Source organism: Sylvia atricapilla, chromosome 9, assembly GCF_009819655.1.
Source record: "Sylvia atricapilla isolate bSylAtr1 chromosome 9, bSylAtr1.pri, whole genome shotgun sequence".
Taxonomy (NCBI): domain Eukaryota; kingdom Metazoa; phylum Chordata; class Aves; order Passeriformes; family Sylviidae; genus Sylvia; species Sylvia atricapilla.
The window spans coordinates 1809786-1837248 of record NC_089148.1 but is presented as its reverse complement, the minus strand read 5'-3'; the positions used below and the strand labels follow the sequence as shown (position 1 = coordinate 1837248).

Genomic DNA, 27463 nt, shown 5'->3' with positions numbered 1-27463 from the left:
CATCTGATCCATCTGCCACATAAATGTTTAATTTTTCTTGTGCCAATCAGCCAGAGTTTGGCAGATGCTGTGCAGCAGAAAAAAAGATGCAAGTGTGGTGTTGGATTTCTCCACAGGGAACTGGTGCCTGGAGTAGGAGCACTTCTGAATCAGCCATGACACTGCCTTCCTCTTGAAGTTAATTTGCCTTAGACATCAACTCTTGCCCAGTGGTCCATTAAGGGGTATCTGATTTTAGTGTTCTTCTCCAGTTGCTTTCTCTATCCTAGAGAAAAAACAGATAAAAGAAGAGTTTTGTTCAGTATTCTTCCTTGTTCCTAAAGACTTGTACTCAATGTCCGTATCTTGCTGTGAGGCATTTGCTGGGCTGTAATCTAATGGCACTCATTTCCACAGTATGGGATTTTGATGGGAAGCAGTGTGATCCTGTAGATGAGAGTGTCTTGCAGATGGAGATTTTCATCTCAGTTCTGTTCCTGATCTTATATATGTCCTTGCCCAGCATCTCTAGTCCTGGCATTTTCTTGTCTGGTAGGTGTTAAGCTCCCTGGGACTCCCATCATACTGTGATGGTTCAGTGTGTAGCCTCAGGTTGTGCTATGATACAAATAATACTCTGATTAAAAATGAAGCCCTTGGCCTACAGCAGTGCTTACTTTATTGGCAGCGAGTTTTCTCTTGCTTTGATGATTAAGATAATACCACAGTGTGAGAGAAAACCTAATGGAAGCAGGAAATCAATCATATTCTAAAAAAAGTTGATTGCTAAAGCTGCCTGCTGGGATAAATTAATATTAATCTTAAAGATGAGAGACTATCTCTAAAAAGAAATTCGGTTTCCTTCTTGATTATTGTTTTTAGCCCTTTCTCCTAGTTTATTTTTAATTGGCAGTAGTGTCTCGCACCCTAGTACAGCAATCTCTAACACTGGCAGTACAGAGTGTGTCTCTCCCTCTCTCAGAGAACACTGAGAACCCACTGAGTCGCAGTGGTAAATTCTGGTTTTAAAGAAGAAGAAGAAACGTGCCAAACTACAGGGCGCAGTGTTTTAACTGCCTTCTCTCACTGGAAACACTCTCGGCCCTTGGAGAGCACACGAGGATTGAGGCAGTCTTGTGCACTCTGAATTGCAAATAACAAAATTCGGCTTCGCGCAGGGCTCTCCGTGCAGGAGGCGGGAGGGCAGGGCCGGCAGCGGCCGCTTCTCGGCTCCTTTTCCTTGCTTTTTTCCTTGTTCTTTTTTTTTCACTTGTTTTTTTCTCCCTTGTTTTTTTTCCCTTGTTTTTTTTCCCCCTTGTTTGTTTGGGGGTTTTTTCCCTTGTTCCCCCCCCCCCCCCTTTTTTTTTTCCCCTTGGTTTTTTTTTCCCTTGTGTTTTTTTCCCTTGGTTTTTTTCTCCCCCTTTTTTCTCCCCCTTTTTTCCCCCCCTTTTCCCCCCCCTTTCCCCCCCCTTTTTTTCCCCCCTTTTCCCCCCCCTTTTTTCCCCCCTTCCCCCCCTTTTTTCCCCCCTTTTCTCCCCCTTTTTTTTTCCTTCCCCCCCCCTTTTTTTCCCCTTGTTTTTTTCCTCCCCTTTTTTTCCCCTTGTTTTTTTCCCCTTGTTTTTTTCCCCTTGTTTTTTTTCCCTTGTTTTTTTTTCCCTTTTTTTTTTTCCCTTTTTTTTTTCCCTTTTTTTTTTCCCTTGTTTTTTTCCCCTTGGTTTTTTTCCCCCCTTGTTTTCCCCCTTGTTTTCCCCCTTGTTTTCCCCCTTGTTTTCCCCCTTGTTTTCCCCCTTGTTTTCCCCCTTGTTTTCCCCCTTGTTTTCCCCCTTGTTTTCCCCCTTGTTTTCCCCCTTGTGTTTTCCCTTGTGTTTTCCCTTGTTTTTTTTTCCCTTGTTTTTTTTTCCCTTGTTTTTTTTTCCCTTGTTTTTTTTTACCTTGTTTTTTTTTACCTTGTTTTTTTTTACCTTTTTTTTTTTTACCTTTTTTTTTTTTACCGTTTTTTTTTTTTCCCTTTTTTTTTTTCCCCTTGTTTTTTTTTCCCTTGTTTTTTTTCCCCTTGTTTTTTTTCCCCTTGTTTTTTCCCTTGTTTTTTCGGTCGGGGTTTCCCCGCCCGGCGCCGCCCGGAGCTCCTGCACGGCCCGGCAGGGGGCGCTCTCACCGCGGGCCCTCGGGGACGGGACACGGGCGGGGAAGGAGCCGGGAAAGAGCGGGACACGGGTGGGAAAGGAGCCGGGAAAGAGCGGGACACGGGTGGGAAAGGAGCCGGGAAAGAGCGGGACACGGGTGGGAAAGGAGCGGGAAAGAGCGGGACACGGGTGGGAAAGGAGCCGGGAAAGAGCGAGACACGGGTGGGAAAGGAGCGGGACACGGGTGGGAAAGGAGCGGGAAAGAGCGGGACACGGGTGGGAAAGGAGCCGGGAAAGAGCGAGACACGGGTGGGAAAGGAGCGGGACACGGGTGGGAAAGGAGCCGGGAAAGGAGCCGGGAAGGAGCGGGACACGGGTGGGAAAGGAGCCGGGAAAGGAGCCGGGAAGGAGCGGGACACGGGCGGGGAAGGAGCCGGGAAAGAGCGGGACACGGGTGGGAAAGGAGCCGGGAAAGAGCGGGACACGGGTGGGAAAGGAGCCGGGAAAGGAGCCGGGAAGGAGCGGGACACGGGCGGGGAAGGAGCCGGGAAAGAGCGGGACACGGGTGGGCAGGGCTGGAGCGATCGCAGGGAGGGATCGCAGGGAGGGATCGCAGGGAGGGATCGCAGGGAGGCCCCGCTCCGGCTCCATGGCTCCATGGCTCTGTGCCGCCGGGCTCCGGGCGTGCGGAGCATTCCCAGCGCCGAGGCGGAGCCGGGCTGGAGGGGAGCGAGAGGTGGGATCCAAGCCAGCAGGGATGAAACCCGAGGCTGAAGGTGAACAGGATTTTTTCCTGACAGGGCAGAAATCTCCCCAAGGGATTCCTATTGCACGAGACGCTAATTAAAAATAGAATAATTCAAATCTATGACAGCATGCATCACAATCCTTTACTGCTGTAGGTCACTCGGGGCTGCGGTACGCTCAAAGACAAAAGAGTTTTGATGGCCTTTTAGCAGTAGCAGGACAGCCTCTTTCAGCCCCGAAATCTCGATTCTAGTAACATGTTCTGGTGGAGTTTGAGGAGCTGGGATGCCTCAGCTAAACAGTCTCGAGCCTAAATGAAGTATGTAGGCAAAGCAAAGGCTTAATGAGCATTTCTGGCTGAAATCTGATGCTCTGTCTGGCCACACTGATTTAATTTCTCATGAGAAACTGTGAATAAATAATTGGATATTTCATTCTTGCTAGTTGCCTTAATCCTCAGAATTAGTCATTCTGTATGTTCATATTCTTTAATTTCCCATTGTGCTATAAGAAACGAGTCAAATAACATCTAAGATCCTCAACGTTCTGAAAGTTTCCTAGATGCCAGAAGTTGACTTTTAGGTGATTTACTGCATGTAAACGTACAAAGGCTGGTGTTCACCGTGAAAGCCAATGCTCAAAGCATCTATCTCTATCCCCAGAAGCTGTTGTTCAGTGGAACTACTTGAAACTTGTAATTACAGGCTCTCTATTTAACTTTATTCACACTTGAAGTATAAACTCAGGGATGCATGTGTTGAGAATGGGCCTTGCTTCAAAAATGACCCAAACTGGACAAAAGCCTTTCTGTGGTTCTCCCTATAAGGTGCTTTGCAGAAAGGAGAAGCTTCCTCTCATGTCCTCCCTAAGTAAGCTTCAATTTTGAAGTTCTTAGTGACTTGGTGGCTTTCAACTGCTTGTATGAAAATCATTCACGTGCCTCCTTAGGGAGAGGATGGACATGTCGTGGACAGGGCATTCCTCCATGCACTGGGCTCTCCTCAGGAGCACTGTCCGCAGCCTCAGCAGGGCATCAGGGCTGGAATAGGTCTAGAGCATAAGCTGCTTCCTCACAGCTGGCGTTGGTTTCCAGAGGTTGAAGTTCAAGGACCTTCTTGGAGGCTTCAGTAGCCAGCATGGCAATAAAAGTCACTAATTTGTATTCTTGAAGCACTTTGTCCCCCATTGCAGGCTGCTACATTAGTCAGCTACTCTTTTTCCCATTTTTTTTGAGGCGTTTGTGAAGTGACATATATGGGATTAAAGTGTTCTGTGTGTATTTGGGATCTTATCAGAAGTGATCAGGGGTTAATATGCTTAGGCAGTGATCAATTCAGCACAAAATAACAAAAAAGGTTTGTAAGGGAATTTTACTTTTTGTCAGGTATACCTTTAAAGCTGTTGATCTGCCAGAGAGGGGTTTGGAGGTTTTTTCCATTTTTAGGAATTGCATATTTTGATGCGTCACCAGATGATTATAGAACTAAGACACAAATGTAGTTCAGCTTTAAGAGTTTAAATCATTAATAAATATTTCATTCAACTGCCATGGTGAGGAAATACCCGTGGTGTTCATGATTAAACTCATGGATCATGTTGTTGAACCTCAGTTTGCAGTTGTATATCAATAGCTAAATATTAAGTGTAAGGTCTTAAAGTCCTATTAGAAAAACTAGAAGGGTGCAATGGAGACATGAAGAAGAGATGTAAAAATTTGGGGCATTTTGACTAACATCTTTTGCTTAATTTCTCTTTGGTTCTGTAGGCAATCTCCTATCAGAAGTGCTCATTTTAAGAGACAGAAAATTGACATCTGCCAGCTGATATGAAAGCTGAGAGAATAAAGCAGCCTTTCTGTTGTATCCGTGTACATACAGACATTTCAATGTTTTCATTTAAACTGCTCGTCTCCAGATAATTTCTCTCAGTTTATTTCCTAAGAACTTGTCAGATGTTTTTCCTTTCTAGTGAAACAGGCAATTTTTATTCACCTTTTTTTTTTTTTTTTAAACTTGCTAGGGACCCTGGGAAAAGATGTTACACTAAAGCAGAATATGTTCAGCAGCTGGTTTGTCCTTCAGTAGGCACTGGCCTCATGAAACAGAGTGTAACCTAAGCCAGCTAAAAGTCCTTTACCCTCGTGCCTGCAGTGTGCTCTCTCTGGGGGCGAGTCCAAGGGCTGAGAAGTCCTTTCCTTACTGACTGGCTCGAGTCAGATTGAGTCACTTGGGGAGAGTCTGGATGGCATTTGCATGCAGATTGTTTTCGTGCAGGAAAAATGCATGAATATTCCCTCAGGTGTTAATTAATGCAATTTTTAGTTATTGAGAACGTCAAGCAAAAAAGTCAGGGTTTTCTCACACTGTATTCTAATGTGCTCCCTGCACCTATTTATTTGGCCACACTCCTTAGGAATGTCTGGCAGACAAGCTTCTCCTTCCTTTTATATTCCTGTGACTGCACTGTATCTTTGTAAGAGGGAGAACATTTTGTTTTCAGTTTTCCTTAGCTGGCTGTAAAGTAGGAGAACTTATTGTCCATTTCTGTTCACAATAATTGAGTTTGTGGGATTTCATTTGTTGGGTTTTATTAGCTGTAGGGGGGAGGTAAAGAGGAGGAGCTTGAACAACCTCCTCTGATCAGACTTTAAATATTGTATTTGATAGCTAATTTAATCAGTAAACAGCAGGAGACTATGACATTTCTTGGAAGGTTTTTCAAATGATAAAAATAGCTGGACAAACGATAAAAATAGAACTGTTTCCCTCAGAACACTGCTAATAAGTGCCTACAGTTTGGGTGGGATAAAGACACATGCAGCAGCTTTGTATGTTCGTGCTCTGTGTAGTACGTGCGACCCTCTGCAATGAGGATTCCTCGTCAATGACAAGGAATTTAATGCATGTGGAGGAAAAGTATTAATTGCTACTTGTTCTGATTTTCAACTTGACCTCCACAAAAGGAAGGTCCCTGTAACATCTCAAATTGTGTCATGAAAACAACTCTGCTCATTCATTAGTGATGGTAGCTCATATTGCTGCATTGAAATCAGTTCTGAAAGCTGAGTTTCTCTTGTAGTCTCCATGTTGTCTCTTGGAGATTCTGGGAGCTAACACAATGAAAATTAACAGCTTGATCCCATGAACAGATTCCATAGGGTTCTTTTCTCCACAGAGCTGTCCCTTTAGACACAGATGCTACAGGAAAATTATCAAATGGGTTCTGAACAAACCACCTTTCACTGGAGGGGGTGACTAGCTTGAAAGCAGTGCTGTTAGTACCAGTTTGGGTGAGAAGGAACTTCATTTTTACATAAACCGTATTTTCAGTCAAACAACAGGACAGTTTGACTTGCTTTTCCTATTACAGTATGAAAGGAGAACACAAAACTGTGTGCACACTTGCCTGTTGCTTAGGAAATACCAACTGACACAACAATACTATAACTGCGTTGAGGTTGCAGAGAAGCAGGCCTGAGTAGCTTTCTCATACTTGGGGATGTACCCTAATTGCATCAATATTTAGTGATGGTAATGTGGAGCACAAAACCTATCGCCCTCCTCCTGCACAGCCAGCATAGTCACAGTGCACGTGGCATTTCCAGATAGTTCTGTGCACAGTGGCCTTGCAGGAGCAAAGCTTCTGCACAGGAGCTCCATGAACAAAACCAGAATTGGTATTTCTGCAATAGATGAGGAATCATTTCGGCAGAAAGCTGTGAATAATACAAGGCAGCAGAACCTTTTAATTGGCAATTTCACTTTGCTTCTGTCTAAGAAATGAAAATGTGAAAAGACTCCTGTAATCTAGTGCTTAATAGCTTGATTTAATATGAACTATTTTTGAAACTGAGTGGCAAGTCATAGATAATGGTGATTGATACATTACTTTGGATGAGAAAAAATTCCCTGGGATGACATCACTTCTTGCATTGTTATAGCAGCCCTTGAGCTAGACAGCCCCAGAGCTGAAGAGAAAAATGCGTGATGTGAGGAGAAGAAATTGCATCTCAAACGTTTTTTTTTTTTTTTTAACCTCTGTTTCAGACTGAGTTTATTTAATTTTCTGTGTCAGATCTGCCTCCTGCAATTTGTTTTGTTGAGGCAGGCTGAGAACATGAGCTCTGAAATTAATTGTAAGTTCCAGTTCAGGGTTGCCTGGTTATTTACATATGGTAATTTTTTTTTTCTTTAATGTCAAGATTGAAGAAATTGGTTTACTCTGGGTTCACAGAGAAGCTGCCTTCAGCTGCCCTCAGCTTTATATCAAATATATAGTGGTTGAAGTCTTTTAGTAGAAGCCTTCCTGATGCCTCCGTCTATTTGTGGAATTCAAACTTTTTTGAAGATAATTGTTTCTAACCTGCAGAAAATATTTTTAGAATGTGGCCAGTGTGCCACCTTCTTGTGTAGCATCTTTCCAACCAGCTTTTCTGGAGAGCAGCATCACAAAGGTCCTGCACATCGTTTGGTTTTGTGTCCAAATCCACGTTAGCACTGGGAATTAGGAGTAAAAGGATGTGTCCCAACATAGCTGCTCCTTCCTTTGAGCCGTGTGAGTTGTGTCGCTCAGGTGGACACCTGTCACACTGCACTGTGCTGGTGGGCTCTGGAAATACATCTAATTACAACTAAATGAGGCAGACAGTGAAAATTTTCAGTAATTTTTTGATGTGGAATATTGATCTGATACCAGTTGCCTGGGTAGGGATTTACAAGAAGTACATATAAACAGTAGTGCAGTCTTTATTCCTGAAAATTACCATAACTATGAAGGTGGAGTGAGTTCAAGAGGTGCTTTGATTGTACTTGCCACATTCCATCCTCAGGTGTAAAAAAGTAGATATATTTAAATAGTTACCTCTCTGTGCCTTGACACTGTAGACAACATTCAAACAAAGACACTATATATCTGATGAAAATTTTACTCCAAGAGAACCGAAATGCCACTAAATAATAGCACCATGAAAATAACAACATTTTTAACTCTTACACAGCTTCCAGTCTATGCCAAGCTATTCGGTTTTCCAAAGATATTTCCATTAAAGGGCAAAATTGAATTGTTGTCTTGTATAGCAGACAGACATTTTGATGGATGAAGAAGTTTGACTACTCTCCCAAAGTCACAAGAGAAGTTGGTGACCACCAGGAATAGAAGGCACACATGCTGACAGCCAAGTGGCTGTGAGCCACAAGACCATCCTTCCTCCTGCACATGGGGAAGCACTGGCACGAAAGGGAAGTAATTTCTGTGGGTTTGGAGAGGTCTTTCCGGTGGTTCTGGCAGCATCAGCAGAAGGACACATGGTTTTGATGGGAAGGACTGTCTGCGTGGCTAAAATTATTTTGTAATGTTGGCTGGTTTCAAACTGGTCTTAATTTATGAGGGTTGGCCAAATATTGCCCATGCAGGTAGAAGGCCAAAGATGAATCTACCATTTTTGTTGAAGAGGTTAGTGAGTGGGAGATAAAAAAAAGGCATATAATGCCTGTCCATCGTGTGAGGCCCTTTGGTCTGCGCTGTAGCAGGCACACGTGCCAAGGAAGGGCTTGTAAAACTGGTAAGAGGAATTGTTCTTTAGTGCTAGCTTTTAGCTCTGGCGTAAGTAATGGAAAACAAGTAGAAATTATATTCAGCTATCTGTTTTATTAGCATTTCTCATATACTCTCCTATTTTCAATGGTTAACACCACTCGCCAGTTTTCAGTAGTTAAGACATTTTGTGTTCCTCCACTCTCTCTTCGGGCTGTAATTCCAGCAGGAGCCGACAGTGTGAGTACTAACACTATGTAAAGCAAGCCCAGAGAGACAGCAATGAACACTCAAAGGGTAGTTAGAGTGTCAGCTGTTGGGTGGCCTGGGTCACGCTGTGTGGATGCAGCTGAACTGTTTGTGATGGGGAGGGAGCAGGCAGGGAACACAGCCCTTGCTGCCCGCACCATGGCACGGGTGCTGCCTTGGGGGGTGGGTATTTGTGGAGAAATATCTTTTCCTTCCTCTGATATTTTGACCCAGAAGAATGGGTTAGAGTGTAGAAGCATCAGCATGGCTTTCACAGAGCTTGGCCCTGCCCATATACTAGGTTTTATCAGTATTAAAAGTTGTCTAGTCCGTGTTTCTGTAATTATTGGAAAGACAACAGTAAAACCAGTTTTCTCCAGAAGCCTTTGTTTATCCTCATAAATGTTTTGGGAAACGAAGGAGTTTATTTGCCCTCTTGTAATACATTAAATAAACAGTGGGATTCTGCAGTTACTCTATACTGTCATCTTGGAATGAGGTGGGGGTAATAAAAAGAAGTGGTGTTTAGTCATCTGACAATTAATACACTTTTCCATATGCAATAGAAAGCAAAAGGATTATAAATTTAAAGTCATTATGTAATGTTAATGTTGCAGTAGTGGCCAAAGGCCTTGGATAGATTGGCAGTCTCATACCTTAGGTGTCATGCAAACAATAAGTAAATATTTCTGCCTTAAAAAGCTTCAAATGCTGACAGCCCTTTTTTAGACAAGACTTGCTGTGAGTGCAGAGGGGGCTCTTGTTCAGTTGTGACTTCGAGCAGTCCTCTTGAAATTGTGAAGGAAGCCCAAGGTACAGTCAGCGCAAATGAAAATGAAAGTTGTAGAAATTGAAAGAGAAAAGGCATTTGTGGAGGGAAAAAAATTGCTGATCACAACTTGTTTCAGTGGAAATTTATCTTGTGTAGCACCTGGTAAGATGCAGAGACATTTGGATTCTGAAATGTATGTCGTGCTCTGGTTGGCACTGACTTCAGAGGTGGGAGTCCCCCACGTTCTCTTTGGAAGAGGCTGAGCTCCACTGAGGCTTTATTGCAATGAGAGAGAAGAGACTCTCCTAAGTACTTAGGCCCAGATTTTTGTGTGTTAGATCCCTGAGCCTTAATTCTGCAGTCTTTTAATTGCAATATTTTACTACATTTAAAGAAAAAAAAAAAAGTAGTCAGTGCTTTGCTGCATCCAGTTGGATTGATATTTACTTACGCTCCCTTTTGGCAGCTTTCCTTCTGTTAATGTCACTCTGATTAGCTATAAAGATTGAGGAGATCTTCTTGAAATAGGTTGTTCCTAAGGGCCACTCTGATGTTTATCCTCTTATAGTATGGCACAGCTGGGAATGGCAATTTGCTCTTGTAGCAGGTTGACCAAGGATCAGCTGCAGTATTAAAAGATTAGTACCCAATAATTTCCAGCGAGCTGTTCTGTAATAAACTCAGCATGTTGATGTGGATTTTCAGTGTTTGAATGTCTGTCTCCTTTATGTAACATTTTATTTCAAGTCTAGCAAAACACCCAAACCCCCAAAAAACCCCTGCCAAACAAAACTCCCCAAAAAACCAACACCACCACCCAATCCCCCATATTCCGTGAATTTACACTCTGATGTTAACAAAGGCTTTGATTTTAAACTTGTAATTTATGTAATGATATATGTGTTTAGACATCTGGACAACTGCTCTGACAAAGCAAACAAACCTCTCCTAACTAATAGGTTGCTATGCTGCCAGCCAGAACAAATGAGAAATATGTGGACTCAGTAAGAAGAAAATCAACCAGTTAATTCCTTTTCAGGGTTTATTATCATTGTCGAATCTAACTTATTAATGACCTCTGTACATACAAGATTGAATACATCTGTTGCAGCAGTGTTTTTATTTATCTCATGACCCTGCTGCAAGCAGCTATCACTGTAGCGTTACATATCCACTTATATCTCATTTTCCAAAGTGCATAGCTGCTATGTGATGAAACAGCAAAACGATATTAAAAATATTGGCATTTAGAGGTGTAGCAGCCCCCTCATTCCTTACTGCCCTCTTAATTCTTCAGAGTAAGATATGAGGACTCGTGTGGGTCTTACAACAAAATTTCTGTATGGGAATTGGTAGGCAGGAGCTTTGGTAGTCTGGTGCCTTGAATGCTGATGGATATTTTTCCACTGCCCTGGATACAAGAGCACTTTGATGTTACTTTGGATTTTAGCCATGGTAGATGCTACAACTCTCTTTTTCTACAGACAAAAAAAATGGTGTTCTCTGGCCAGTTTTAGTCAGATGTTTAATGTTAACTTTTATATGTAAAACCAGCTATGCAAGAAAATGGAAAAATGTGTTTGCGCTGAGAGTGATACTGTTTCTTTAGCATGTGAGCAGCACGAGTAGGAATTACAGTGTTTGGCTCTTGGCCTTGGGAGCTGTCATAATGTCAACAAGAGTTATGAGATGCTTGTGCTGACTTTGTACTGTGTTCACAGCATCTCTGTGCCCAGGACACTGGGGTGAGCGATTGCAGATCTTCTGTGGATGTTGTGGCACGTTCTTTTGAACTGCAAAAAGCTGTGCCAGATCTGCTCGATGCCATTTAAAGTGTGCTGGATCTGCTTGCTTGAGCTGCGTGTGATGAAGCTGAGTGCTTGCCTCTGTTGCAAAATGTAGAAGGTTTGTTGGTAATTTAGCAGGTTTTGAAGCACTGGATGTTGTGCTCATGAGACCAAATTTCTTCATCCTTTAAACAGCAGCATCTCTGGTTCACATATGATAAGAGGCGATGCTATTTGGAACAATATATAGCTTGTTTTGCTATAAAAATTAGCCTGTTTTGCTATGGATTGTTCGAAAAAATCTGTTCCTGAAGGGTTGTTTTCCCTGTTTGCATGGCTGGCTTGTGAGGGCTTTAGTCACTTGGTTCAGGTTTGCTGCTGCTCCACTTAGCATCTAAAGCGTCTTGGCAAGGAGCATGAAGTGTTTTTCCTCTTCTTCCCGGAGGCTCTGCAGAAGCTTCTGCACTGGCTGAGCCTGCCCCTTCACTGTGCGTTTCAGAAAGAAAAAGCAATTTCCCCTGTTGTCAGGCAGCCTGTGAGTAATGTGCCTCCTTGCCTCAAGAAGGATCCCAGCCCCTCTGATTCTCCATGTGTGAGGAAGAGGGGCTCAGAGTACTGCAAAACAAAATCCAGGATGGTGCTGTCAGCCTGTGATTGCTTTGGAGGTTGAAAAAGCAGGGAATTTAACAGAAGAAGCTCTGAAGCCAATAAAAGATTCTGTTTTGCCCTTGCTAGTCTTGGCTTGAGATAAAAGTAACTGTGGATGATATATTTGTTTGGTAGGAATCACACACAGTGGAAAACACATTAGCATTTCAGATTTGCAGCATTTTGAGTGCAACACTATGTGTCAAAAAATAGACAGAAATTTCAGCAGCAAAAGTAAAACCCATGTGAAAATTGATTAAGCAAAAATATGTCCAGAGGGCAAGATATTTAGAGTGGGTATTTGGCCTTTGTTCTCTTGCTTTAATGTTTTTAACCTTTCCAGTGTTGTAAGTGGATTGTAGGTATATTCATAATGTGCATTGGTGTTTGCAGTCAACTAGAAATCTTGAGCAGATATTAGAGCTTAGTAAATAAGATGCAGGAAGAGGTATGTCACAATGGATGTATTTTTAACATGCAAAATAGTCTTTGTTCACTGTTTTTCACTTTGTTCACTTCTTTGTTCACTGAAGGGGGAAATCCCCACATATTGCTAAGATAAACAGATCAAATTTGGGATTGAGTTACAAAAAACTTAACTTCAAATCAATACCCTTTAGTCATGCTGTAAATATCTGAAAACAGAACTTGATCATCAGAAGACTACTCAAAATGCCAAGCATCCTTGACAGTCACCACTGGTTTGAGCCTTACACTGAAATGTGAAATTCAACCTCTCTATTTCCTGTGTTGAGATGCAGTTGTTGAAGATATTTGCTTTATTTAAGTTTTACAATAACTTAATGTACCTAATGGTTAATGACGTTTTGTCACCCCTCTGTAAAAGGCCTTGTAATTGAATGTCAGGCTTCAGGAGCAACTTGGCTCAGCACAAACTCTTGTCCCAGCCTGGTTTAGTTGCAGAAGCTGCTTCTTTTCTGACAAAAGTGTTGTTGAGGGGATGGCTTCACAAAGGCATTTCTGCCACCTTGCCCAGGAGGAGAGTACCTGGGAAACTGAGCACAAGGTAGGGATCCCCAAAGGACGTAGCACATCTTAATGCAGAATGAAATGAGACTTCTCTAGCTGCTGTCAAACCCCTGAGAATCACATTGTGCCTCTGAGCTTTGTATGTCATCGGGAAGTGAGAGTAGAGGAATCACCTCCTCCTGTGCTGCCTCCTCAGCCATCCACCTGCCTGAGAGCTGGTACCTTCAGTCCAAAGGAGTCTCTGGGTATCTCAGGTCATCTTTGCCTCTCAATGAATCCTGTGTCTGCCAAGGGACATTCACAGCACCAGGGCTTAAGGTGTTTCTGGAACTCTTAAAAAAAGTTTTGCAGATTTTTTTGGAGATAAGTGGAATCCTCCCTTCTCAGCTTTGTCAACTTCTGTGTTGCTCTGTCTCATAATCTTTTTTTTGTACAACAAAGTTAGGAAATAATAGAAGTTAATAATTTTGTCCAGAATTAGAACAATTGTATGAAGACTTACTAAAAAAGAGGTCTATGGAGTGTTTTTTCCCTCCTAAAATCACTGTGTATTTACCCACCTCTGCCAGCACTGAAGTAATTAAAAAAATAAAGAAGTTCGCTGGCTCAGGAGGAGACGTGAAAAAAGAGAGTTGAGAAAATGCTGCTTTGTGGACCTGGAAATACAGTATTGAGAAACATACAAGATAATAAGATAAATACTGTCATATACTTGAATTGTAAATTGTTTGCAAATATCAACCAAATGCTTGATTGTAATTAAAATTGAGGAATTCCTGGTTTCTCTGTATAAGCAGCAAGTGATTTAGGTCCACAGGTGGAAGCTGCTGCTGGCTCTTAGGAGCTGCACCTGGCTTCCTCAGTGGAGCTATGTGGACAGCTGCTCTGAGGAAGCATCTTCCAAAGTTATTTTAGTTGCTCTCTCAACTTTCCAGGCTGTGTCTTTCCCATCTTTCTTTGCTAGAATTATAGCAGTAGCATAAGGCAGAGGTGCATGCTGTTCCTGAGCAGGCAGCCCTCACAAAGCCCAGGCTGTCCCTTCCTTTGGGTCAGCAGATCTGTCTGAATGCAAAACCAGCCTTCTCACTCTGCTGTACCACAACTGTCCAGATTTCTCACTGAAGTTTGATAGAAATTAACCAAGCAAATTTATTTTGAAGTTTTATTATGTAAGGCCTGCACTTGATTCTTGCCTGCTTTAATCTGTGTGCCACTATTTTCACAGGTGCAGAGCGAGATGTAGGAGTGGAAATTGCCACCAACTCAAAGCCCTAACACTTTGCATACTGGAAATGACTAATCAAGGTGCAAAGCAGCAGCTTTCAGAATGTGGTCTTGAGTTATTAATAGAGGCGGGGTTTTGCTAGGTCAGGAATTGCACAGCTGTTTGGTTGGGGGCTTTTTTGTTTTGGTTTTTTTTTGTTTTTTTTTATGTTCCAGTGGACCAGTGGAAATAAATTCACTGTATTTTTTTAACCTTTCTCATAACCTTGGTAATTTTTCACTAGCTAGCATGAATCTCAGTGCTGAATCCTGGTCTCTGCTTGGATACAGCTAATGAAAAAATTGCCACTCCTATCTGCATCATTAGCCTAATGTTAGTTAATAATACTTAGTATTCTGCAGAGTCACTTGTATCTTCAAAGCACTTAACAGTTATTAACTAATTAATCCTCACAACATGCCTGTGAGTTGGAAGGTAAATAAATCTTAACATTCCCCTTTTAGCAAAGGGGTAACCAAATAGGAAGATTAAGTGATTTGCATGGACTTAGTGGCAGAGCTGGCAAGAGAACTCCTGTCCTTTAATGCTTGTGCTTATCCTTGCAGCCACACTGGCTCAGTGTGAATTAAACCCCTCACCATTATCCTGTGTAGCCTTTCGGAATACTGCAGTACTTTTTCAGATCATACTGAAGGGTGGCTGCTGCCCTGGGCTGCAGACACAAAGTGTGGGCAATATTTAAAGGGAGGTCACAACTCCCTTGTGCTTTCCCCAGAAAATCCATGCCAGGCCTGTATTTAGAATGTTCAGAAGAAAAATACTGAGCCTTCTCATCAGGCCTGATTGAAACATATGTAATATTTGGCCATTGCTTTTACAGGACAAGATTAATTCTTTATACTGCTGTTTCACTCAGTGCTGAATCAAAGCAGGAGCACCTGAAAATGGTTAAGTCTTTCTGTGGAGACCATGTTGTCAATCACAGTCTGCAGGAAGCATTTGTGAAACTATGGGAATTCTGTCTGACACGCTTAAATATAGCGAATATTTTTAAATTAGGTAAATTATTTTAAACAGCATAAATTATTTTTGACCAAGGCCCCATGCTTTCCTCAAACCTTTTGTGTTCTGTGAGGAGATCATATCCTAAGTGACTCCAGAAGGCTTTGGGTAAGTTTTTGCATTGAGAAAAGCTACAAACAAAAATGTGGTCTAAATACTAGAAAAATGCTTATGTAAGTGAACACAGAGAATGTAATTCTTAATAGATATGTGGGTCAAAGCTCAGCTTCCACCTTGTCAGCCTCCCCTGAGGGAAAAAATCATTTCCATTCTTCTCCCAGAAGGGGGTCAGAGTAAGGGGAAGTGCCTTGGCAATAGCTTTGGCACAAAGGTGGAGCAGGAGTTTGTGCCCTGGGATCTGCTCCAGCAGCTGCAGTGGCCTCACAGGGCTCAGCCGTGGCCCTTCTACCCCTGACGATCCTGCTCTGTTCTCCCTACACTGCCTTTGGAGATGGGCAAAGCTCAGCAATGGCAGGATACCCTGCTGGGGTAGAGCTGGGGTTGGATGCTGTTTGCTGGCAGTCAGCTAAGATGGGCACAGCCAGTGGCCCCGCCAACCTCCATATACCTTTCACTGGGACAGGATTTCAGCTTTTCTCTCTACTCTTAGACATATTTTGTGGGCTCTTTTACAGCTGAGAGAATTAATGCCTTAATGCTGAGGATCTTCTAAACCTGGAGGCTGAGGTATTTGTGTCCTCTCTTCCCCTCAGCCTGACTGCTTGTGCTGGTCTGCATGTGCATGCTGAAATGCCAGCAGCTGCCATGAGGTAGGAAGGCAGCAAGTTGTGGGACAGGAATGTGCCAGGGAGCCAACACTCCTGATCACAACAGCCTGTCTTTATCTACATTGCTCCTGCTTGTCGTTTTGACATCTGTCAAAATGGGCCAGAGCTGAGAAGAATGGGCCAGAACTAAACTCAATATTTTGTTGGTCTATTCCCTGTTTCAGAGGAGTTGCTGAGTTATCCCTGTTCCATGTTTGTTAATTGCCCATTAGAGCTGGGTGATCTGCCAGAGAATAGCTTACAGAAACTGGAAGTGTAAGTAATTTTGAGTTCAGTAAAAGGTTTCAGGCAGAGCCACGAGGTGGGATTAGGATACTTGGAACATGGTTTAGTGTTTTCTAAACGCTTTCCCCTTGCAGATGTATGGTACTGGTGAGGTTGCACCTTGAATCCTGTGTGCAGTTCTGGGCCCCACTATTTTATTCTAAAAAACAACAGAAAAACTGGGTTTATGAAATCCCAAACTTTAAACTTTTGAATGGCATAGGTGCTTTAACACAAAATGGCAACTTGGCTATTTTTTCCTGTTCTGCTAGTAAGAATACTTCACATTGAATGAGAATGTTTCGGATTTTTTTTTTTGATCCCAAATTTTTTGACAGGTCAGTCACTAGTCCAAAAACTATGGGTTGTACATCTTGTGAGTCAGATGCTAGGTTTATTGTCATGTGCATCTTGGTGGAATTATTCCTGTATTTTTCTCCTAATGGTTGCATTGCTGATGGGTTTCTTTTATTCAGTCTTTTATTCAGAGCAGTAAAATACCCCCTGCCTGTGCCAGTTTGCTTCTATATTGTGGCTGGCATCTCCTTGTTTTAGGAGTTTGGAGATACCTGCCCAGAGCTGCCTGAGCTGGAGAAGTATGTGGCCCTCTCCTGCTGGTCCTGGAAGGACTGGCACATAGAGCATGCCAGTACCAGGCTGTACCCACTGTCTTCTCCATGGGGTTTCACTCACACTCAGAGCTGGCCACAGTCTGATCCTGCTCCCAGGGCCACTTGGGGAGCTGACAAATCTAGAAAGATCACGGGGAAATGGTGCCTGTGTTCCTCTGTACAGCACAGAGGCATTTCAGAGGATATTCACTCTCACTGTTTAGACCATAGTGCGCATTCTAAAACTGCCCTTCAGTTCCCAGGACTCCTGCTGGCATCCTCTTAGCCAGTTAAATGGGCTGTGCTGCCAGAGGCAGAAGGACAGGGTGTAGAGAAAACACAACAGCGTTTTATAAAATGTTCTTCTGATTTCCCACCCACTTAACATCAGAGAAGGCTTTTCTGATTCAAATACATATTTAATATTCTATACTTAAACATACTCCCCACTCTGTTAAGCCAGTGTCAAATCTCAGTGGAAGCAGCTTTGTGCTGCTTTTTAAGAGTCCACACAGCTGCACTTAAAAATGACCAATTTTTCATGAGAGTAGGTGCTGCCAGCAGGATCCTCGGGAACTGTGGGCTGAACAGTTTTATTTTCAACTCTTGCTGTAACTAATAAATTGGGTTTTGCAGATTTTCAGAGAAGCAAAGTGATCTCAGTTATATTTCTTAGCGAAAAATAAGCCACAACATCTTCCTTTGCCTTAGTGAAGTAGGACAAGTATTTGGCAGGGGCAGCTACTGAGCTGCCAGCAGGCTCCAGGTCAGAGCTGGAGCTGTGGACTCTTGCAACACTGCCTAAGGCAAGTTGAAAACTTTGATTAAAAGGAATTTTCAAACACAGCCTTTTGCTCTGCAGATTTCTAGGTATGAGAAAGAGGGTGGGAAGGAAGTGAGCCTTGTGACAGAGAGAATGGCTGTGCTGTTCAGGTACTCCCTCACTTTCTGGAATGAAGATTTGTGTGTTCCTGGTTTTCAATTTCACATAAAGGTGAAGTCCTCCTTTGTCTGCCTCAGCACCAGTCATGAGTACTATATAATGCTAGCAAATTTAGCAAGTGTGCCTTTTGTATTCAGCTTGATGCACTGAGTCGTGCATCCTGTTTGCTATAGGCATCGCAAAATTGTATTTAAAATGGCAGCTGGAAAAAGCAGGGCTTCCAAATTGTTTTTTCCACTTTTTCTGCTTTGATCTCTGGCTACCTCCAGAAGGGGGGCTGGAAAGATAGCCTCAGCATGTTGTGTCTTTGTTTCCCAGGTGTTGCACCTGCAAGTGTGAGCACAGCTAATGCTGCCTTACTGTCTTCCTCACCTGAGCGATGGCTGGGACCTTGGCAATCTTTGCTTCCCTCTGTCCAAACCCAACTGTTTCCATTGTGCAGGCACAGGCTGCTTGGCCAGTTCTCTGCAGCCATTCATCCAGCTTTCCCCAGTTACTGGTATGTTTTGAACAAACACAGATGAGGGGAAATAAGAGACACCACGTTAAAATGCTTCCTGCACAGTGCCCCAAAGAAAGGTCTTTCTGCAAATGCTTGACATACAGATCATATTCGACCTTTGATCATCTGTCATTTTATTGTAAGAAAGCATGCCATCATTTGCCACCGTTTAAAATAGACCCAAAGGAAGTCAGGGCTTAATCTTCACCTCAAACACATTGAGCCCTGTATTTCCTATCCAGCCATACACTGTGCTATCTGGTTTCCTATACCTCAGGCCTGCTAAGTTTAGTTCCTCTCAGCCAGCTGCTAAGAAGGAAGGGAAACTGTGTTCTCTGTGGATAAAGCACTTGCTGTCCACAGCTCTCCCAGCCTTAAGGACAAAGTGGTAGACAGCAATACAGTTTTGAGGTTTCTCAGTTTAAAAAAAAAAAAAAAAAGTATTTTGTATTATTTTCTCTCTTTATTTATTCTGTGGGTTCATACATTTAAATCTTCGATGCCATAGTGTCTTGGGTTCTCTAGGAAGAACTTGTATGCTTAGGAATAATCATTTAGCATTTATGACTGTCATGTGGTTAGGCCATTGCTAAATGAAACACTGGAGTGTTATGCATTAATTAATATTCTATCAAACCCAGTGCAGTCGCTCAGGTCTTTCATCTTAGAAAGTAGATGAATGAGTGGAATATGTAATGTACCATACAGAAATTGAGATTGCCTCACTAGAAATCTTTGTTTATCACAGAACGTAGCTGCATAAAATAGCGGAGATAAAACTGACCTATTTTTCCTCTATATCAGTATCATTCCTTGGCAAGCAGATTGGAGGAACTGCCTGATTTCCTTCTTGGGGGTATTCTCAGGCCCTGCTGTGAAAGCCACGGCTCTGTTTCAGTAGTGTGTCTTCTGAGGACCTTAAAGATTTATTAACTTCATTGCTTTCTTTTCTCCCCTAATGTTTAGTAGAATTATGATTATTTGGACAGAGCTGTCCCTGCTGGGTTATTGGGCCATGTCTGGCACCCACACACCACAATGCACACACAGGTGGTCCAGCACCCACCAGCAGGAGCTGGCTTTTTGGGGAGGATTTGGCAAGGCTGTGTCCCTCCTGCACAGTGATGTATATTCTCAGTGGTAGCACACGCTTCCTGGCAGAACTTTGGGTTTGGATTATTTCCAAAGCAAAACTCTTAGCAACACTTTCATCTCTGTGAAACCTAAAGGACTGGGAAAACTCACTGTTTGTCCCTCATGATTCTACTAAATGTTGGTTGAATCCCTTCCTTCTTGTGTTGTCACACATCTCCATCATTTCAAATCATGCAAGGGGAAAATCCTCCTGATGGAAAGGATATAGACCACCATTGCAAGAGACAGAAGGGAACAAGGGCCTTATTTCAGTGTTTGTACAAAGCTGCTGTTTTGCTTTCCTACAGTTGCACACAGTTTTATCTGAGTTGTTTGGATGTTTTCATAGCTTTATATCCTACCACCCCTGTTTGGTCCTTGCTTTTCAGTGGCAGCACTCATAAATTTGATTTCAAATTCGGTATCAGGATCCACTTCTCTTAATGGCAGGGTGAGTAAAAACATCCAGCTGGACCTAAAATACACTAGATGTAAGTAGAGTATTGATATTGGACAAAAAAAGAAAGGTTACCTTCATAAAAAATAAAGCAGGGTAGAAAATGCTACCCTGCATTTTTATTTTAATACATGGATGTATCTTATTTCTCCCCTCCACTCATCATGTAATTACATAATTTTAATACATGGCATAATTTCTAAGCTTCAATATTCTCATTTTGAATTTGAGGCAGATTGGTCCTGATGTCTCCATACATTTTTTAAATTAATTATTCAAATTTGTGAAGGAAAAAGCAAACCACAAAGTTAGTATAGAGCATTGTCCTACAAATAAGGACATAAAATGCACAGAATGGGGATATAAAGCAAATGCTTCAGAAAAAATTGTCTGGGCTGTGTAATTGAATTTATGTAATCCAGTCATGGAGACAGTAGAACCTGTCAGTACTGATGTATTAGTCTGCTCACAGATGGCTGAAAATATATCGTGAAAATACTTAGATGGCTCCAGAAAACTCCTGTAACACATCTTGGACCAGTCAGGACTGCTTAATAAAAAATTCAAAGCTGAAGGCCAAAGGTGGCTTTTGTGATGAGGAGGCTCCTAATACACTGAATAACCTTGGCAAATAGTTGCCAAACTTACTGTGATACCAGATGAGAGTGGGGATATGTTTTTCTAATTATTCTAATTATTGCAAGGGCAGGGATTCAAAATCTTCCCTCTCTCCTTCAGCTGGTATGTGTATATAGCTCATCTTGCTGGCTTTAACACAAAGTGCAGGAACACTCAGCCTCAGTAAGGATGGCTAAGTAGCCCAGATTAAAGAGCTTTAATAAATGCTTGCTCCAGGCCCAGCTGTGCTGGGAGAAGCATCTTGGTGATGCTTCCCAATTACAGATGACTCAGAGAACCATTTATTATACTTATGTAATTATGAAGGTTTTGTGTTGTAGGTTTGCGGTAACAACTTCAGTTTATATCGGTAATCTTAACACTTCACCTGTACTTGCCTTGATAGATTCAGGAACCTCCATTCTCTGGGAAAAAAGATCAGCAGGAAAGCCTAAACTCATCCTTTTGTTTGTCATGTGTTGAGCAAATGGTGCTGACACCAGGAAATGTGCAGCACTTGACGTGTGCATTCTGTGAGTGCTTGGATGCAGCTCGCAGACATCGCGTGCCGTCAGTGCTCTGCACTGCTGACTGCATCCTGGCACCTCGTCCTGCTGGACTGAAAAGAGGATAAATGACTGTATAAAGCATATAATTACATTTTTTATGTGCAGAAATATGTATATTAGCGAAGACTTCAAAAAATTAGCAGCTCTCACAGACTAATGTATTATTTAAGCGATCTTTTGAGGTGTGAATATATTTTAAACTATTTTAAGGATGCAGTATTTCTTTAGGATGATAGTACAGACTTTGAAGGGAGCTGTGGTGGGTCAGAGGAGCTGTGCAGGTTGACTGGCAAGTTATTGTTCTTGCAACTGCTATTCCTTTTGTAACAGGAGATGACCATGGTGTCTCCTGCCTGCAGAGGGGCAGTTTGGCAAACTGGAGCAGCGAAAGTGAGGACTTATGTGATTGCCTGGAGGGGTGGGGTGAGGCGAGAGAGTAAAGGAGCAAAGAGGCTGGTGGTTCACAGCCCTCTGAGGAGACATACTGATGGCAGACCAAGTCTTGGAGGGAAATGCTTGGAATAGTAACATAATGTTGCAAGCTTAGCCTTATCCAGCTCAAGTGTGGATGCACAGACAGTCTGCACAGACCCTCAGCTCTCAGAACCAGGCTGCATTTGCACAAATGCTGTACTGCTCAGGTTCTCCTATAGTGAAAACACAGGTAAAGGCTGTGAATCCCCAGCAGAGTGTCCTGCAGCCACCTGTGAGGCAGAGCAGCCTGACACCCCAGTACTGGCAAAGTACTCAGTACTTTTTTCGGTCTCAGTCTGAAGGAAGGTGAGCATGCAACAAGCTGGTATAACTACAGCTCTGGCTACAGGCTCTGAGAGGACAGATTTCCAAAGTAGAGTTTGAGAAAAATCTCTGTGTATAAATCAATTCCTTCAGGGGCTTTAGGAGAATGCTGAACATGGGGTTTACAGGGACGTCACCTCCTGCCTCTGCTCTTCTGCTCATAGCCCGTTCCTCACTCTTCTATCCGGGTCCTTCAGCCATTGATTAATGGGATGAATAGAAGAAAATGTCATGTCAAGATGCTTTAATCATCATCCCACTATTTATACTCTCCTTGGGTGTAAATAAACCAGGGAAACTTGCCCTGGTTGTCTAATGCAGCTGCAGACAGGCCACAACAAGCTGGGGCCTCTGCCCCACTACGCTCTCTTCCACTTTTACCTCTTCCTGCGACATTTGTGTTTTGGTTTGGTTGCACCCTGCCTGCAGGCAGGAGTGAGCCAGGACAGCAGCCACTTCACTGCCCTGCATGGTGTGAGGGTTCACCTCGGGGACTCTGGCACTCAACATCACAAAGAGTGACCCTCAGAACTGAAAAGAACTTGATAAAAGGGTTTTGTGTTGCCCTGATTTTTCAGCCTTCTGATGTATACATTTTTGTACTGGAGTTCTCACTCATTGTAACATAAACAAGTAGTTGTTTTTGAAATCCTTTCTGGAGGAAGGGCAATTAATGAACATCTAGTTTGACCTGTGGGATCGGAGAGGTGGCAACCTCATCCTCCAATCCCTGATCAAACTCCAAAAACTACATAAATTGAAATCCCAAAATAAACTTCCTTCTTTTTCGCTCTGACACTGTGTGAGTGTCCTTCTTTTTGTGTCCTCTAACGACATTATTGAGACCTCCATAAGACCTCCATGAAGCCTACGTACAGATCATTTAAGTGTAATAGCACCTAGCTATCCATTAGGAGAAAAACATGAATGAACTTGGCAGCAGGGAAATATTCCTGACACTACTGAGTTACTGTGCACATTGCACGACATCTGTGCAGAGCCTTGAGTAATGGATGACTAAGTATCATCTGATTCTCTGTTAATGAAAAGGAGGTGAATATGCATGTTTCACTGAGGAAGGAAATGATGAAACTGGGGCAAAATACTGGGAAAGGACTGCACTTCAAAACCCCGTTTTCCTTCCCAGGACAAAGCAGATGCTGCTAGCAGCTTCAAGTGGGGTTGGGAAAAGCCAAAATTATAAGGAAGCAGTCTTTTAAGTCTTCTTGAGTTACGATAGTGAGTGATAGAAATTTCATTGTATATGTTTCCAGTGTAAAGCTATGGTGTGGGCAGATTTCCTTCTGCCTTTAGTAAGAATTGGGTAATCCAGACACATGCCCAGCTGTGCTCTGAATTTAGAAATCAAACACCGCTTTCGGCAATGACTTTTAAAAAAATTGATTGTCTTGATATAAATCATCTTCTAAGGTGACCTTGGGTGAAGCAAATCAATACAGGATTGCTGGAAGCTGCACTTGCTCTCAGCAGAACTACTGATGCCAGCCAAGCCCTGCCCCATGGCAGCCCTCCCACACCTGAGCCCAGCCTCCTGTCCTGGCCCTGTCCCAGCACTCTGACATGCAAGAGCAGGTCATCTGGAGGGTGAGCTCATGGAGGTCCCTGGATTGAAGCAAAGCAGCAGACTCTCAGGGACATGCTGCAGATCTTCAGCTTGTTGGGCTGGTCTGTGAGATGGGCTCACTGGGATCCTGTGAGCAGCACTGATGCTCTTCAGTCTGTCTGTGGCATCCCTGGGAACCAAGGGACTGCAGACTGAGCAGCCTGGCTGTGGCAATGCACTGACCATGATGTGCAGTCATCACTCACTGAAGGTTTCTATTATTTTAAAGATGTGCTGGGAGAAGTTACTGCTCTAATGCTATCCTGTATGTATATAAAAACTTCTCTTCCTTATGGCTTCAGGTATTCCTGCGAAAAACACGGGAAATAACAGAAACGCAAAAGAGCACCAGGAACCCAAATAGCCTGTGCATCACTGTAGTTTCCCAAATTTCCTGGATTTGACTAGCTCAGAAACACTGCAGGAAGTGCTTTTTCTTGTGGTATTTTTGCTTCCTCTGCCAGAAGAGTGGAAGCATTACACAACGACCTGCGAAAATGAGAGAGGAATCCATTCTGCCGGTGGGTTGGGTCACGGGAGCACTGAATTTCTGCTTTCTGTGGCTGTTCCCATCCCTGCACTGGAGGCCTGAGGGCCAGTGTGGCAGTGTTTGCAGGTCTGAGCAGCCAGGAAGGCATGGTCCTCTTTGGGCAGGGTGGGCTGTGAGGCCACTGGGATCACTTCTGTCTCCTCATTACTCTATGCTTGCAGGGAAGCCGATCAACCTCAGGTGCTTCTTTGCAGCTTTAGGCCAATTTTTATTCTCAGTGAATCTGCCTAACACTCACACACAACTTAATAAATACCCAGGAGGTTGAGACAGCTCCTTGTGTGTATTTAATTGTTTAACACGTTTTGAGATCTCGTTTGGAGACTTGTGAAATACTTGTGACGTTCCTCCATCCAGGCTGCACCCTGGCCATTCACCAGTCACTGTGATGAGCCAGAGCAAATGCATTAGATCCTGCATTAAAGCTCTGCTGATAACATTGTGCTTATTAAATAATACACACAAACATTTTTCCTGTTTGCCAACCAGTGGGGATCCCTAGTACACACTGGGGAAGCATGAACTATAAAAGCCTCTATTCTTTTTTAATTAGGCCGTATCTAATTAAAATTATTGCCTGCCAGTACTAGCATTTATAAAGTATTTTCCAACCCAGCATGACTCATGGGGCTATCTGGAGACAGATTGCACTGCAGTCTATTTGGGATGTGTTTTCCTGTGCTGTGCAATTGTCCTTTATCATCACAGGCAGGCAGTGTTTGTTCAAATCATTATTTGGTGTGTACTGCCAGCCATCTAGGCCTCCGCTGTTCTTTTTATAAATTCACTGATTAGCCTATTTTGAATATGAAATATGGGTTTGAGATCCAGCCTGGGGCTCTGAACAGGCAAACCATTTGGAGGACTGTCCCTAGAAGTCACTGATGGGGAATTTAACAGCTCAAGATGCCAGGCCAGTTGGGGAGTCAGCTATTGCAAACGATGTTGAAACACCAGCAGTCTTTCTATTAACCCGCGTGGCAGTGGAAACCATCACATATGCTCCAAGCAGTCTGCTCGGGCTCGGCCCATGAGCAGTGAGGGATTTGTAGGGATGCAAAGACCCTGGCAAATGGCATAGGCTGCCGTAGGCAACCCCAGGAAAACCAAGCTTAGGCACAAACCCTCACTGGAGTGGAGCCAGGTGTTCCTCCAAAGAGAGAGCGACCCAGAGCCTGCACGGAGAGATGGGGAGAGGCAGTGGCAGGCAGATGTTTTGCCTATATTTGCCTGAAGAATAAAAGCGTGTCTGATGAGGGCATGGGGCGTGGTTGAGCACGGATGAGGGGAAATGGACCGGGAGGGAATGCGCCTAGAGGCAGCTGGGCCAGCTGGTTTGTGCAGGGCAGGAGCAGTGTGCAGGCAGTGGTGCTGGCTCAGTGGTGAGGGATGGGTGCTCTTCTGCGCCAAGGGGACACTTGGGGCTCAGGGAAGTGCAAGGAGCTGCCCATGGAGCTGAGGGCAGCTGCTTTAGGCCGGGCAGTAGTGCTTGGAGAGATCCTGCTGGTTTGACAGGATGGTGGCTGAAAGCATGCAAGGTAACGTGCAGCACATGGACTCCCCAGGTTCACAGGCTGAGTGCTGATTCCCAGGCGTGGAGGATGACTACAGGTCTGAAGGCTACAGGGTTTAGAGCAGCAGCTCCAAGGGGTCAGCCATCCTCCACTCAGAGGTGTGTCTGCCCTGGGAAGGTCCCAGGAGTGGAGCAGAGAAGAGCCAAGGAGAGCCTGTGCTCCTGAGGGGCAATGCCTCTGCTGGGAGATGTGCAGGGCTGCTCTCCTGCCCTGCTCTGCCCAGCCCCTGTTTCGGGGCCCCCACCCTCAGGTTGGGTTCCAGTGGTGGTGCAGATGTGAGGGGTGAGAAGCAGGAGAGGAGATGGCAGCAGGGTGCTGAGGGGGAAGACACAAGTGACAGTGGCAGCCACTGATGGAGCGACTGAAAGTAAAAGGCTCAGCTCCATATTCCCAGCACACAGAGGTGAGCTGAAGCCATTGCTGTTAGTGCAAGGTTTACAGTCATATTTCAACTCTTTTTCATTTTCTGTGGTATGCTTTTCTTCCAAGAGTTATTACAGTGCATAAAACACAGGTGTGATGCTATTACTGACTTTCCTAAAAGTTCATCCAAAGTAAGACGGGACAAGACATGGAATTAGGTTAAAATTAAAATCTTACCATATAAATTTAAGTTTTTAGTATAGTCTTGCCCATTTGAGATTACACCAGCTTTGTTCGTAATGCTTTACCTAATACAAAATAAGATGTAATAACTGCTCTGTGAGCTGATAATCAAAAAGGCAGGGCCTTTAAAAAGAAAAAGTAGTATTTTTAGCTATAGGTGAGGAACTAGGACACAGAATCAAATTACTCCCATGTCATGCAGACTAGGAATTAACATGTGTTTTGAATTTCCAGTTTCATCTTGACCACAAAAGCGAATTTTCTCTTTGAGTAGGGATAGTATGTTCTGGATTTTAAAACATTTCTTATCTGGAGTGCTAAAATAATTTAAAGCTCTCGCTGTGCTATGGTTGCTCCCTTGATGCTTGGACAACTACTTTTATTTCTGCAGAATTTTCTTCTCCCACTGTGAATCAAAATAAAAACTCTCTTACCTTGTGCAAGACAGTCTTTGCTACGAGTACTTCTTTTCTTCACTGCACCTTGAAGAACAGTTGTGTGCATCACCCAATATGAGCTTTGTAGTATTTCTGGTGTTAAAACAACAGTAACAAAACCTCCTGGTGCTGTTTCCCACGGATAAACAGTGTGGTACTTAATGAGAATACAGTTATTTATAAACTGCCCTCAATTGGTTTTTATGGGTCATTCTTTTATTTCTCTTTAATTACATGGTGGAGAAAGAAGAAGCCGAGGTTATGCATGGGACAGGGCTGGTTGTTGCCATCCAACAGCTCAGGACTCCTGTTTTCCTGCTGTAGAACACAAAGAGAGTCAGTGAGCTAACAGCCAGGTTGGGTCCTCTGCCATGGCTGGCAGGTTGGTTTTCACCTCCGTGTTCCTGCCGGAGCTGAGATTTTTCTGAGCCGCTGCTGTGCTGAAGCTGCTGCTGAGCCACTTGGATTGCTGTGATCATGTTCTGCTGGGAGTCTGATTTGCCTTCAAATTTAGGCCTTGCACCTTGAGATTGGAAGGCAGCATGTTGGGTGGATTTTCTTAGGAGCAGCTGTTTTTGCCAGCAGAAGGCACCGGGTTAGACTGCCTGAATCCCAGTGCCCTTCAGCAATTTGTTTCTCATTTTTTTTTTAATGCAACAGTATTATTCCAGATGCCTGAACTTCTCACAGGAAAAACAGTGGGAGGAGGATGCTAAAATTAAATTAGGGGGAACACAAGTTTATACTCGTTTCTTCTGCTCTTTCCCCTGCATGGCCGTAAGAGGCAGGAAATTGAGGGAGACCAACCTTCAGGCTGGGCTGCAAACGTCACTCACCTCTTTACATCTCTCAAAACCAAGCTCCCCACACCCCG

At 43.5% G+C, this 27463-nt stretch overlaps 1 long non-coding RNA gene across 1 annotated transcript; it reads right to left on the bottom strand.

The window, feature by feature from the left end:
* Window positions 1-7: 7 nt before the first annotated feature.
* Window positions 8-27463, bottom strand: LOC136365193 (uncharacterized). Its single transcript, XR_010744287.1, has 3 exons — window positions 26587-27463; window positions 6434-6531; window positions 8-265 (listed from the first exon to the last, which is right to left on the bottom strand). It is a non-coding gene; the product is annotated as an uncharacterized lncRNA (long non-coding RNA).